At 43.2% G+C, this 15721-nt stretch overlaps 1 long non-coding RNA gene across 2 annotated transcripts; it reads left to right on the top strand.

Annotated features, from left to right (window-relative positions):
• Positions 1-591: 591 nt before the first annotated feature.
• Positions 592-15440, top strand: LOC123482930. 2 transcript variants are annotated; one of them, XR_006658019.1, is made up of 5 exons: positions 592-736; positions 8248-8409; positions 9044-9194; positions 14294-14489; positions 14918-15440. It is a non-coding gene; the product is annotated as an uncharacterized LOC123482930 (long non-coding RNA). The 2 variants fall into 2 exon arrangements; XR_006658020.1 differs by lacking the exon at positions 8248-8409.
• The last annotated feature ends 281 nt before the right edge of the window (positions 15441-15721 follow it).

Here is a 15721-nt window from a genome sequence, read left to right as displayed (position 1 = left end):
AGAGAAGTAAGGTATCAAATCAGTAGCACCATAAGGATGCTTATGGAGCGATTTTAGTGCCAACTTGAAATTGTATTTGAATTTTATAATTTATATAATTTGTGTTATGATATTGAATTTGAATTGTATAACTTTGAATTTGTGTTAGGATATTGAATTTGAATTCAATATTTTTGAATTCGTAATGCAAAAATGTAATCATTAACTTCCTAAATTGAACTTTCATTTCATGATTTGAAACTGAATTGAATGAATATTGCATTTTTTGAAAATGTCAATTTAATTAAATATTCAAATTCAATATTTATATATTCCGTTTCAATATGGTATATATTGCATTCATTTTCTGTGTATCAAGTTTAGAAACTATCATTTTCAAATTCAGTGTTCAAATTCAGTTTTCAAATTCAGATTTCAAATTCAGTTACTAAATTCAGTTTCTAAATTAAGATTCAAAACTGCTCTCAACAACATCCTTGTACTTTGCCAGCCAGGAAAAGTAGAAGAATAATGATAAATCTAACTCCCTTCCAGCCAATCACAAAGTCAAACAGGCTACCACCTAACCTCATTAATGGCTGTTGCGTTGACTGTCTTTGCTGGCAGAAGAAGCAAGAGACAGTAGTGATCACTGAGCAGTCATATTAACTAACTCTTCTAAGAAAGGAGTGGTGTTTGATTCTACACCTGATCAAGCACAATGTGGCGCGATGCCACTGTACCACCTCTGTCAACGGTAAGTTTGAACTCTGTCATACTTTGATCACTCGCGACGCTAATTAGTGGAATGCAGGATAAGGGGTAACTTTAGCTAACTAGCTAGAATAGGTCACAAAAAAATGTAAAAAGCTTGCGATCGCGTCGCTAATGTAGCTGCTTGTCAACTGCAATGTAAACTCTTGGGATAACTAAAACTAAGAGAAACTGTAACACATTAGTTGTTGTTTAATTTGCTTTTATCAGAGCAACCAAACCGCCACAAAACAGGCTTCTTATGAAGGTAGCTAGCTATGCTAGGAACAGTTTACCCCATACCATGGCTTGGTTAGCCAGATCCAGATGTTGAGATGTGTTACCATGCAGCCATGGTTTACCCCCCAGTCTCATGCAGTAACATACACTATACAGTGCATTCGGAAAGTATTCAGACCCCTTCCCCCTTTTCCACATTTTGTTACATTACAGCCTTATTTTAAAATTGATTAAATTAAAAATGTTCCTCATCAATCTACACACAATACCCCATAAAGACAAAGCGACAACAGGTTTCTATAAATTTGTGCAAATGTATTCAGACCCTTTGCTATGAGAATCGAAATTGAGCTCAGGTGCATCCTGTTTCCATTGATCATCCTTGAGATGTTTCTACAACTTGATTGGAGTCCACATGTGGTAAATTCAATTGATTAGACATGATTTGGAATGGCACACACCTGTCTATATAAGGTCCCACAGTTGACAGTGTTAGTATTAGTAACAAGATGGCGTAGCAGTGCGGTCGTGTTATTTTTTTCTGTGTCCTTGTGTAAATAGCCAGTTTCTTGTTTTCTGTCTATTTTGTCTATATTTCTCAATTTTTATTTTTCATTCTTTAACTAAATATACTTTCCTGCAACCCGCCTCACCCAACGTGGAAAGGATTCTACTATTTCTTATAACTTTTATCAAGAACCTTAAGGTGAAACTAGGCTAGCTGCAACTGAATTGGCTACTTGCTATTAGCCACCGTTAGCGTCGTCACCATTGTCCGTGGCCTGCACTATCCACCAGCCAGCTCTAGCTCTAGCCTGGACAATTCGTCGGCCAGTCTGCACAGCGTGCTATCGACCCAGAGCATTTCGGATTTTCTGCCGGAATCACTGGACCCTAGCGCCGGATCATCGCAACCAGCTAGCTGCAACCTGTTGTTGGCTAATTACCATTGCCCCTTAGCAGCACCAGTTGGCCTCGAGCCAGGCCCATCTCCCGGCTATCTACCTCTCTGTCAACTGGACGGGACCTCCTAGTGTTGACACTGAGCCCCGCCGATCCAACACGACTGGTTTGCCGACGAAATCGTCTGATGTGGTTTCAACAGGCTTCCCGATACGACGTCGACCACGAAGATCCATCTGCTAGCCCCGGCCCGCTAGCACACGCAAACTACAACTGTGCTTCCTGCTAGCCTGTGCTGTAGCACCAATTTCGAACTGCTCTCGGACTCACATATTGCTGTTCACTGGACCTTATGATCACTCAGCTGCACAGCTGATGTCTGCTGGACTGTTCCTTTACACGGTACCCTGTCCTGTTTATTCTGTTTAGCCTCAGCCCAAACTTTATCGCCATTACCAGTTGTTGTCTTAGCTTCTCTAATAACACCTGTGATTGCTTTATGCCTCTCTCCCATGTCAATATGCCTAGCCTATTGCTGTTCCAGCTAGTTCTTATTATACAATTTCACTGTAGAACCCCAAGTCCCTCTCAAACTGCCTCAAATAGTTCCTTTGTTCCACCCCCCATACACGCCGAGACCGGCTCAATCGGTGCCTCCAGTGATGCTATCTCTTTCATTGTTACCCAACGCTTAGGTTTACCTCAACTGTACTCACATCCTTCCATATCCTTTTCTGTACATAATGCCCTGAATCTTTTCTACAACGCCCGGAAATCTGCCCCCTTTATTCTCTGTACCCAACGCACTAGAAGACCAGTTCTTAAAGCCATTAGCCGTATCCTTATTCTACTCCTCCTCTGTTCCTCTGGTGATGTAGAGGCTAACCCAGGCCCTGCAGCCCCCAGTATCACTCCTACTCCCCAGGAGCTATCATTTGTTGACTTCTGTAACCGTAAAAGCCTTGGTTTTCTGCATGTTAATATCAGAAGTCTACTTCCTAAGTTTGAGTTATTCACTGCGTTAGCAAACTCCGCCAACCCTGATGTTCTAGCAGTGTCTGAATCCTGGCTTAGGAAGGCCACCAAAAATTCTGAAATGTCCATCCCCAACTATAACATTTTCCGTCTAGATAGAACTGCCAAAGGGGGTGGAGTTGCAATCTACTGTAGAGAGAGCCTGCAGAGCTCTATCATACTATCCAGGTCTGTGCCCAAACAGTTTGAGCTTCTACTTCAAAAAATCCACCTTTCCAGAAATGTCTCTCACTGTTGCCGCTTGCTACAGACCCCCCTCAGCCCCCAGCTGTGCCCTGGACACCATATGTGAATTGATTGCCCCCCATTTATCCTCAGAGTTCGTACTGCTTGGTGACCTAAATTGGGATATGCTTAACACCCCGGCCATCCTACAATCCAAACTAGATGCCCTCAATCTCACACAAATTATCAACAAACCTACCAGGTACAACCCTAAATCCGTAAACATGGGTACCCTCATAGATATCATCCTGACTAACTTACCCTCTAAATACACCTCCGCTGTCTTCAACCAGGATCTCAGCGATCACTGCCTTATTGCCTGCGTCCGTAACGGGTCCGCGGTCAAACGACCACCCCTCATCACTGTCAAACGCTCCCTAAAACACTTTAGCGTGCAGGCCTTCCTAATTGACCTGGCCCAGGTATCCTGGATGGATATAGATCTCATTCCGTCAGTAGAGGATGCCTGGTTGTTCTTTAAAAGTAATTTCCTCTCAATCTTAAATAAACATGCCCCATTCAAAAAATACAGAACTAAGAACAGATATAGTCCCTGGTTCTCCTCAGACTTGACTGCCCTTGACCAGCACAAAAACATCCTGTGGCGTACTGCATTAGCATCAAATAGCCCCCGCGATATGCAACTTTTCAGGAAGTTAGGAACCGTTATACACAAGCAGTTAGGAAAGCAAAGGCTACCTTTTTCAAACAGAAATGTTGCATCCTGTAGCACTAACTCCAAAAAGTTTTGGGACACTGTAAAGTCCATGGAGAATAAGAGCACTTCCTCCCAGCTGCCCACTGCACTGAGGCTAGGCAACACTATCACCACCGATAAATCTACAATAATCGAGAATTTCAACAAGCATTTTGCTACGGCTGGCCATGCTTTCCACCTGGCTACCACTACCCCCCCGCTTCTCCTTCACACAAATTCAGACAGCTGATGTTCTGAAAGAGCTGCAAAATCTGGACCCCTACAACTCATCTGGGCTAGACAATCTGGACCCTTTCTTTCTAAAACTAGCCGCCAAAATTGTCGCAATCACTATTACTACTAGCCTGTTCAACCTCTCTTTCGTAACGTCTGAGATCCCCAGAGATTGGAAAGCTGCCGCGGTCATCCCCCTCTTCAAAGGGGGTGACACTCTAGATCCAAACTGTTACAGACCTATATCCATCCTGCCCTGCCTTTCAAAAGTTTTTGAAAGCCAAGTTAACAAACAGATCACCGACCATTTCGAATCCCACCGTACCTTCTCCGCTATGCAATCCGGTTTCCGAGCTGGTCATGGGTGCACTTCAGCCACGCTCAAGGTCCTAAACGATATTATAACCGCGATCGATAATAGAGAGTACTGTGCAGCCGTCTTCATCGACCTGGCCAAGGCTTTCGACTCTGTCAACCACCGCATTCTTATTGGCAGACTAAATAGCCTTGGTTTCTCAAATGACTGCCTTGCCTGGTTCACCAACTACTTCTCAGATAGAGTTCAATGTGTGAAATCGGAGGGCCTGTTGTCTGGACCTATGGCAGTCTCTATGTGGGTGCCACAGGGTTCAATTCTTGGGCCGACTCTTTTCTCAGTGTATATCAATGATGTCGCTCTTGCTGCTGGTGACTCTCAGATCCACCTCTACGCAGACGACACCATTTTGTATACATCTGGCCCTTCATTGGACACTGTGTTAACAAACCTCCAAACGAGCTTCAATGCTATACAACACTCCTTCAGTAGCCTCCAACTGCTCTTAAACACTAGTAAAACTAAATGCATGCTCTTCAATCGAACGCTGCTGGCACCCGCCCACCCGACTAGAATCACTACTCTCGACGGGTCTGACCTAGAGTATGTGGACAACTACAAATACCTAGGTGTCTGGTTAGACTGTAAACTGTCCTTCCAGACTCACACTAAGAATCTCCAATCCAAAGTTAAATCTAGAATTGGCTTCCTGTTTCGCAACAAAGCCTCCTTCACTCATGCTGCCAAACATGCCCTCGTAAAACTGACTATCCTACCGATCCTTGACTTCGGCGATGTCATTTACAAAAAAACACTCTACTCAGCAAATTGGATGTAGTCTATCACAGTGCCATCCGTTTTGTCTCCAAAGCCCCATACACTACACACCACTGTGACCTGTACGCTCTTGTTGGCTGGTCCTCACTACATATTCGTCGCCAAACCCACTGGCTCCAGGCCATCTATAAATCACTGCTATCATTCCAGTGTTAATACTAATTGTAATTATTTTGCACTATAGCCTATTTATTGCCTTACCTCCATAACTTGCTACATTTGCACACACTGTATATATATTTTCTGTTGTATTTTTGACTTTATGTTTTGTTTTACCCCATATGTAACTCTGTGTTGTTGTTTTTATCGCACTGCTTTGCTTTATCTTGGCCAGGTCGCAGTTGTAAATGAGAACTTGTTCTCAACTGGCTTACCTGGTTAAATAAAGGTGAAATAAAATAAAATAAAAATGTCAGAGTTAAAACCAATAATTTTCCGGTGGAGCTCCGAGACAGGATTGTGTCGAGGCACAGATCTGGGGAAGGGTATCAAAAAATGTCTGCAGCATTGAAGGTCCCCAAGAACACAGTGGCCTCCATCATTCTTAAATGGAAGAAGTTTGGAACCACAAAGACTCTCCCTAGAACTTTGGCCGCCCGGCCAAACTGAGCAATCGGGGGAGAAGGGCCTTGGTCAGGGAGGTGACCAAGAACCCGATGGTCACTCTGACAGAGCTCCAGAGTTCCTCTGTGGAAATGGGAGAACCTTCCAGAAGGACAACCATCTCTGCAGCACTCCACCAATCAGGCCTTTATGGTAGAGTGGACTCTCAGACCATGAGAAACTGATTCTCTGGTCTGACGAAACCAAGATTATACTCTTTGGCCTGAATGCCAAGCGTCACGTCTGGAGGAAACCTGGCACCATCTCTACGGTGAAGCATGGTGGTGCCAGCATCATGCTGTGGGGATGTTTTTCAGTGTCAGGGATTGGGAGACTAGTCAGGATCGAGGGAAAGATGAACGGAGAAAAGTACAGCGAGATCCTTGATGAAAACCTGCTCCAGAGCGCTCACGACCTCAGACTGGGGTGAAGGTTCACCTTTCAACAGGACAACGACCCTAAGCACACAGCCAAGACAACGCAGGAGTGGCTTCAGGACAAGTCTCTGGATGTCCTTGAGTGGCCAAGCCAGAGCCCAGACTTGAACCCGATTGAACATCTCTGGAGAGACTTGAAAATAGCTGTGCAGCGATGCTCCCCATCTGACCCGACAGAGCTTAAGAGGATCTACAGAGAAGAATGGGAGAAACTCCCCAAATACAGGTTTACCAAGTTTGTAGCGTCATACCCAAGAAGACTCGAGGCTGTAATCGCTGCCAAAGGTGCTTTAAGAAAGTACTAAGTAAAGGGTCTGAATACTTATGTAAATGGGATATTTCAGTATTTTTAGTTTTTTAATTTGCAAATGTTTTTAATAACCTTTTTTTTTTGTCATTATGGGGTATTGTGTGTAGATTGGGGGGGACTATTTAATCAATTTTAGAATACGGCTGTAATATTACAAAATGTGGAAAAAGTCAAGGGGTCTAAATACTTTCCGAATGCACTGTATATAAAAAGGTTTGTGGACACCCCTTCAAATTAGTGGATTCGGCTAGTTCAGCCACACCCGTTGCTGACCGGTGTATAAAATCGAGCACACAGCCATGCAATTTCCATAGACAAACATTGGCAGTAGATTGGCCTTGCTATAGCTGCCACGGTCAACTGTAAGTGCTCTTATTGTGAAGTGGAAACGTCTAGGAGCAACAACGGCTCAGCCACGAAGTAGGCCACCCAAGCTCACAGAACGGGACTGCCGAGTGCTGAAAGCTCGTAGAAATCGTCTGTCCTCGGTTGCAACACTCACTACCGAGTACCAAACTGCCTCTGGAAGCAACGTCAGCACAAGAACTGTTCTCCGGTAGCTTCATGAAATGGGTTTCCATGGCCGGGCAGCCGCACACAAACCTAAGATCACCATGCGCAATGCCAAGCGTCGGCTGGAGTGGTGTAAAGCTCGCCGCCATTGGACTTTGGAGAAGTAGAAACGCGTTCTCTGGTGTGATGAATCACGCTTCACCATCTGGCAGTCCAACGGACAAATCTTGGTTTGTCGGATGCCAGGAGAACGCTACCTGCCCCGATGCATAGTGCCAACTGTAATGTTTGGTGGAGGAGGACTAATGATCTTGGGCTGTTATTCCTGGTTCAGGTTAGGCCCCTTAGTTCCAGTGAAGAGAAATCTTAATGCTACAGCGTACAATGACATTCTAGACAATTCTGTGCTTCCAACTTTGTGGCAACAGTTTGGGGAAGGCCCTTTCCTGTTTCAGCATTACAATGCCCCCGTGCACAAAGCGAGGTCCATGCAGAAATGGTTTGTCGAGATCAGTGTGGAAGAATGGGCCTGCACAGAGCCCTGACCTCAACCCCATCGAACACCTTTAGGATTAATTGGAACGCCGACTGAGAGCCAGGCCTAATCGCCCAACATCAGTGCCCGACCTCACTAATGCTCTTGTGGCTGAATGGAAGCAAGTCCCCGCAGCAATGTTCTAACATCTAGTGGAAAGCCTTCCCGTAAGAGTGGAGGCTGTTATAGCAACGAAGGGGGGACCAACTCCATATTAATGCCTATGATTTTGGAATGAGATGTTTGACGATCAGGTGTCCACATACTTTTGGTCATGTAGACTATGTACACTGTTTGTTTGAAACCAGGCTGTGCCCTGCCTCCTAAAGTTTGTTTAGCAGACAATGAAAGAAGCCAGACACACAGTCCAACTCAGTTTAAAGTGGGCAATAGTAGTGACATTTTTTTACATCCTCCAACATCAACATAATCTGGTCAGATGTAAAGACTAATAAACTTGAAAACTTGCTGAAGCTTGTTAAATAATAGGCAGATTCATCTAACCAAGCCAACGCCATATGTATCTTCATTAGGCTGCTGATCCAGCCTCTCCAACTAATGTGTGTTTGTGTGGGTATATATTTATTTATTGTCTGAAAAGTGAAGGATAATAATTCAATTTTTTAACAGCTGCAGATTTAAAGGACAAATTACGCAAAATGGGATTAATCTACAGCAGGCAGGTCAAGAAGGTGGAGGTCTGCTGGCGGTCAGAGGCTGATGGTGTTTACACCCTTCGATGGGTGTACACTTCACCCGACTGGACTTCCTGGGGGACACATTTAGAGCATGGTAAAGCTAGGACAATATGGCCACACCTTCATCTCCAACTACAAGTGTTCCTTGTCAAAAATCCCAAGGTTTACACCAGTGTCTCTCAATCCATTCCAAGGGGACCCCCAAAGTCCAATACAATAGTCAACAAATAACCAAGCAGCTGAACCTGGCGCGTTTATTTATACATAATTTATGTTGCTTTACAATAAGATTGACAAGCTAAGATGGAGGCTTTGAATTATGATTTCATTAAAGCTGAGATCTGCGAAAAGGTGAAACAGCATCACTGGTCTCCCCAGGCGCATTTCTTATTGTTTTGTTAATCAAACAGAGAAAATGAGCATCCAATGTTGTTGAAAAGATAAAATTGTAATACGTACTCTGCTGTTCTATCGAGTGTGCAATGATGTATAATGATGTCCAAGGGGGAAAAACGTTTTTTTGTTGTTGTTTAAAGTAACATCTTTGTTGTTTATAATATCGCAAATGGACTTGGCAGTTTCACCACAACTTATTTAAATCCTACCCTTGAAGTCCCCTAGGAATTTATTGAGAAACACTCATTTAGATTATGTGATTAAACTACTTTTATAAGATGCCTTTGGAAAGCAAAATATTTTACTTAAACATAATTTGTTTTGCTTTTCAGGAAGATGATAAAACGCACAATGAGCCCAGAAGACCCCTCCCGAGCAAGCACCACTCCAAACCCCAGTGGACCAAGCACAAGTGGATCAAGTCCCGATGGAGAGACACCCAAGACCTCCAGAAGGAGAGTCCATCCCAGTGTGAATGATCAGGTAAAGTAGGAGGTCTAGCTTGCCTACGAGAACTAGCAGCCACAGAGTCTGATCCACCTGCAGTTTTTGGGCTGCTACTAAGGGGATGCTACCAAGACTTCGATAGATGGCCAAAAGACATCCAGCAATTGCTGCTAAACTATCTTTTTCAAGATAAGTAGTGAGTGAGAATTGAGAGAGCAGAGATATTGAAATGTTGAATTATGTTTATTTGTGTTTATACAGTATGCATTTATTGTGCATACATTGATACATTATTAAATCGATTAACCTACAGTTCCAACTAACTACTCTATACTTTTTTATTTTTATAAAATAATATAATAATGCATGATATGGAATTCAATAGATTTTAATCGATATAGGCTACAAAACGTTGACAGACTAGTTTCTGAAATACATAGGGCTACAGCAAGATGGCGTTAAAGTGTGACAATGATGATTGGAAAAGGATCCAGTGCCAGCTGACTGCACTCTCCGGCGAGTTGAAGTAGTCCTTGTTCTCGTCTCTGACATTCTTGGCTTCACTGGTGTAGTTATTGCTGGAACCTGCCCTGATATCCAGCATGTAGAAGCCTCAGAGTGCCACTGGCCAGGCACCACCACTCCACTCCCCACATCCTCCCTGTCCACCAACACTGGAGGTGAGTACACCTGTTGTGTGCTCTTCTGCGACCTCAGGAAGTTGTGAAGAGCTGTTGCGGCCAGGACGAGATCAGGACCGATCTGAACATTCGCCACCGGTTGGTCATGATGCCAAAGGCCTTGCTCTTGAAAGCCTTGCTGGAAAAAAAGAAAACCATGGCATGATTATTTACATTTTTGGGCATTTGGCATCAACGCAATTGACAATTATAGGACAATAACCAAGGTTAGTGCTAATCTGTAATTGAAGATCCTGCCCTAGTCTACCTCCTAGGTTCTTGGGTAGGACTTCAGAGTGTTGGCTTTCAGGGTGAATGCCTTATTGGCCACCACAACATATGGCACTGGCTTTGCTCTTAGACAAGGGGATTGGGTCCGGCATGTCCAGGGTTGTTCCAAATACCATCATTACTCACTCTGCCATTTGTCCCCACCACAATTAACCATTTATTTGTGAATTTTGATGTGTACTTAGGGTTATTGTCTTGCTGGAAGTTCCACTTGCAGCCAAATTTCAGCCTCCTGGCAGAGGCAACCAGGTTGTTGGTTAAAATGTCTAGGTACTGGGAAAAGTTTATGAACATTTGCAGAGCCCTTAGGAATGGGACCCTGGACATGCCAGACCCAATATTTTTTGCTCATATAATTTAAAAAACAAGTCGTTAGGTGTAGGCAGGGCCATAAGTAATAGCTGGGTAGTAAGAATTTATGAAGGTGATTTTCCACAAATAGACAGGTGTTGTCCTTTCCATGATAGCAAAATATTATCTAATTTGGCTATCTTCTATAAAATTATTTATATCATTATACCCCCTCCACCACCAAGACCTCCAGAAAGGCCTCCAGAAAGAACAAAGTGCCAGTGAAGAAGAAGCCAGAACCAACAGACTTTAGCCTGATGAAGCCAGAACCAACAGACTTTAGCCTGATGAAGCCAGAACCAACAGACTTTAGCCTGATGAAGCCAGAACCAACAGACTTTAGCCTGATGAAGCCAGAACCAACAGACTTTAGCCTGATGAAGCCAGCACAGAAACGCAAACTCCTGTAAGACCTTCTCACATTAACCTGTACCTGACCATGGCCAAACCACCACTGATGATCTCCTGTAGCTTAGTTGGTAGAGCATGGCACTTGCAATGCCAGGGTTGTGGGTTTGATTCCCACGGGGGGCCAGTATGAAAAATGTATGCACTCACTAACTGTAAGTCGCTCTGGATAAGAGCGTCTGTTAAATGACTAAAATGTAAATGTAAAATGAGTATGTCCACTTCACCGTCTGACCATTTTATTGGTAAACTACACGGTAATGTAAAAGTTTTATTTTTTAGAGATCCAATACGTGATATGGTGCATTTATCATAATTTGTTTTTAAACCAGAGAGGTTACACTAATTATCTAGATCCTTTACGAGGCTGTGCAGGGATCCAAATTGCGGATTTAAAAGAAAACATGAATCGTCAGCGTACAATGCCCCCTTTGTTTTTAAACCCTGGATTTGTAGCCCCTTGATATTATTGTTGGATCTGATTTTAACAGCTAACATATAAATGGCCATAATAAATAGATACAGTGCATTCAGAAAGTATTAAGACCCCTTGACTTTTTCCACATTTTGTTATGTTACAGCCTTATTCTAAAATGGATTCAAAAATGTTTTTCTTCTCATCAATCTACACGGAATACCCCATAATAATGAAGCAAAAACAGGTTTGTAGAAATTTTTTGCAAATCTATTACAAATGAAAAACTAAAATATCACATTTACAAAAGTATTCAGACCCTTTATTCAGTACTTTGTTGAAGCACCTTTGGCAGCGATTACAGCCTCGAGTCTTCTTGGGTATGACATTGCAAGCTTGGCACACCTGTATTTGGGGAGTTTCTCCCATTCTTCTCTGCAGATCCTCAAGCTCTGTCAGGTTGTATGGGGAGCGTCGGTGCACAGCTATTTTCAGGTCTCTCCAGTGATGTTCAATCGGGTTGAAGTCCAGGCTCTGGCTTGGCCACTCAAGGACATTCAGAGACTTGTCCTGAAGCCACTCCTGCGTTGTCTTGGCTGTGTGCTTAGGGTCTATGTCCTCTTGGAAGGTGAACCTTTGCCCCAGTCTGAGGCCTTGAGCAGTCTAGAGCAGGTTTTCATCAAGGATCTCTCTGTACTTTGCTCCGTTCATCTTTCCCTCGATCCTGACTAGTCTCCCAGTCTCTGCTGCTGAAAAACATCCCCACAGCATGATGCTGCCACCACCATGCTTCACCGTAGGGATGGTGCCAGGTTTCCTCCAGAAGTGACACTTGGCATTCAGGCCAAAGAGTTCAATCTTGGTTTCATCAGACCAGAGAATCTTGTTTTTCATGGTCTGAGAGTCCTTTAGTTGCCTTTTGGCAAACTCCAAGCAGGCTATCATGTGCCTTTTACTGAGGAGTGGCTTCCGTCTGGCCACTCTACCATCAATTGAATTTACTACAGGTGGACTCCAATCAAGTTGTAGAAAAATCTCAAGGATGATCCATAGAAATAGGATTAACCAGAGCTCAATTTCGAGTCTCATAGCAAAGGGTCTGAATACTTACGTAAATAAGGTATTTCTGTTTTTGCTTTGTCATTATGGGGTATTGTGTGTAGATTGATGAGGTAAAAAAAGAATTTAATCCATTTTAGAATAAAGCTGTAATGTAACAAAATGTGGAAAAAGGGGTCTGAATACAAAGTACCTTGTGAAGATGCTGGAGGAAACAGGTACAAAAGTATCTATATCCACAGTAAAACGAGTCTTATATCGACATAACCTGAAAGGCCGCTCAGCAAGCAAGAAGCCACTGCTCCAAAACCGCCATAAAAAAGCCAGACTATGGTTTGCAACTGCACATGGGGACAAATATCGTACTTTTTGGAGAAATGTCCTCTGGTCTGATGAAACAAAAATAGAACTGTTTGGCCATAATGACCATCGTTATGTTTGGAGGAAAAAGGGGATGCTTGCAAGCCGAAGAACACCATCCCAACTGTGAAGCACGGGGTGGCAGCATCATGCTGTGGGGGTGCTTTGCTGCAGGGGAGACTGGTGCACTTCACAAAATAGATGGCATCATGAGGAAGGAAAATTATGTGGATATATTGAAGCAACATCTCAAGACATCAGTCAGGAAGTTAAAGCTTGGTCGCAAATGGGTCTTCCAAATGGACAATGACCCCAAGCATACTTCCAAAGTTGTGGCAAAATGGCTTAAGGACAACAAAGTCAAGGTATTGGAGTGGCCATCACAAAGCCCTGACCTCAATCCTATAGAACATTTGTGGGCAGAACTGAAAAAACGTGTGCGAGCAAGGAGGCCTACAAACCTGACTCAGTTACACCAGCTCTGTCAGGAGGAATGGGCCAAAATTCACCCAACTTATTGTGGGAAGCTTGTGGAAGGCTACCTGAAACGTTTGACCCAAGTTAAACAATAGGCTTTGATAAAGAATTCCAATATCCTCTCCCTCGCGGAAATTCTGTAAAAGTAATGTGTATACCAATTATTTGATGGTCCGCCAATTTGTTTAAATCTGCCTATTATTTAACAAGCTTCAAGAAGTTTTCAAGTTTATTATTCTTTACATCTGACCAGATTATGTTGATGTTGGAAGATGTACAATGAAGGTTGTATATTTGATGGTTCAACTGCACTCAATATGGATGACAACACCATATACCATTATTTGAAAACAACAGTGGGAAACGATAACCCAAACAGAATACAAGTGCCAGTCTAAATACTTTTCCTGTATTCATTCATGAAGTGCAGATGTACTGAACATTGATGTTTTAAGCTTCATACCTTTTACTGGTGAGCTTGTTGATTGGAATGAGCTTTACGTAATAGTTAGAATCATGCTGGTAAATGTTATGACATACTACAACCACTAAAATAGAGTGTCTGTGAAACAGTGTAAGTACTTGTTGAGTACAGGCATGTTACCTGTGTCTGACTTACTTCTTTTGCTGACTTTTGTCCCTCAGGGGTTGCAGGAACTCCAGGGAAATGTTAGCTATAACAGGTATTCAAAGTACATACAATGAACACTGATGCATGTATTTATGTACATTAACAGTACATTAATTTCATGTTGGCTTTTATAATATTTTGTTGGCACTGTATTACCTCCTGATGTTATTTTAAAGAGTTCAGCCTGTATCTCCAGTGTTGTGGGAAGGAAGTTGCTGGAGAAGCATCCAAAGTTCTGCACCCTGTTGCCTACATGGTGCTCCTGTATGGCCTACTGGGCAGGTACACAGCTCCACCTCCATATCAACTGTGTAGACAGTGCCTGGAGTGGTGCCCTTCACACTAAACTTCTTCTCTTCAATCTAGGATATTATGTCAAAATGTATATAAGAAGATATCAATACAATTTGGTAAGATATGTATAAGGCCTGTGATAGTAATATGCTTTTTATTTACCTGGCAGATGTCTGATCGTTGAAGATTGCTCTCCAAAGCAAGAAATCTAAACTTCTGGAAAGCCTCCCAACGTCCAAGTGCCACGTCTGTCACCTTGGCTTCATAGTAGGTCTCCAAGCGGGATGTGAGGAGATCAAACAGCTGCGGCAGGTTGAAGGACTCTCATAGCAGCTTCCACGTAGTTGTTGGTGTCATTCCCACGGGTAAGCATGTCCTCTCTGAAACTCAGCGCCCAACATTCCCTACGACCATAGAGTTTCTCCAGGTAAGCCAGGAATTTGCTGTACCTGCAATTGTTCAATGAACACACATAAAACGTATTGTATTGTATGTATTGCCGCACTGTTAACATTTGTGCAGGTAAAACAATTATGTTCTGTGAATACCAGTATTGAAGAGTTTACTTTTGTTACAGCATGTGATGAGGACAATTAAGGTCTTGTTCTTGTTATTCTACACTGAACACTGACATAACTTTACTCTGCACTGACCTGACTGTAACTGGGTTGACAAGGGCCAGATGATGGAGTTGTTTCACCTTGTCCATATCCCTAGCATAAAGCATGTCCTTGACAATGCTAAAGAGGGCCTGCCTGTCTTTCATCTTAATGCCATGTTCTTTGCTCCATAGCCACCTCCAGACTGCTTGGAGCAGGTGAAAAACACAGAGGAGGAGGGTTGCCTCCGGGAAGGCCTAATGCTCCTCTCTCTGCCTCGCAGTCGTCGGATAGAAGAAGACGAGGCCTTGCTTGACCTCTGACCTCTCCCAGCAAATGCATCCTCTGCCAATATCTCCTTCAGGAGCTGAAGGCCCTCAAATTGTGGCCTCATCTTCTGACTGGGCGAAGATGATCCCAAGACAAGACCACCTGCACATGTGTGCGTCAATAGTAAAAACACTGCAGTTTTCTCTGTCCATGTTTCCGGATGAATCAATGAACCATAGCTGCCCACTGTGTTTGAGCTGATGGACCCGCTTCATAAGGGGGGAGCATATGGCCACGAGAGGAGTTCCACCTGAAGATGTTTCTATCTTAGCACCGTTGTTGCTGCGTTTTTAAATTGTACTCCTCTATCTGCCTCTCTAGTGTTGACATCATGGAAGGCCCATTCTGCTCTCTTTCCTAAAGACTCTGATACAATATGTGCCAAATACATGGTGAAAATGTCAAATAAACCTTGTCTCTAAAAATATATTCCACAGAAGTATATTTTATTTTGGCTCTGTAGTCTCCCAGGATTTGCAGTCTTACACTGTATACGATATGAAACTACACTGTTATAGCCACTTTCCTAAACACAGATAATATGAGATGAATGTGAGACCAATGTATCTGAAATGTGTGTATCTTGTATGGCTTTAATAATTTCTCTAGGGAGCAGCATTTCTTACACACTGGATCATCCCCTGTGAGTCCACAGCAAAAACACTTAC

The sequence above is a fragment of the Coregonus clupeaformis genome, unplaced genomic scaffold, assembly GCF_020615455.1.
Source record: "Coregonus clupeaformis isolate EN_2021a unplaced genomic scaffold, ASM2061545v1 scaf0001, whole genome shotgun sequence".
In the NCBI taxonomy this organism is placed as follows: Eukaryota; Metazoa; Chordata; class Actinopteri; order Salmoniformes; family Salmonidae; genus Coregonus; species Coregonus clupeaformis.
This window is presented reverse-complemented; position numbering and strand designations above follow the sequence as displayed.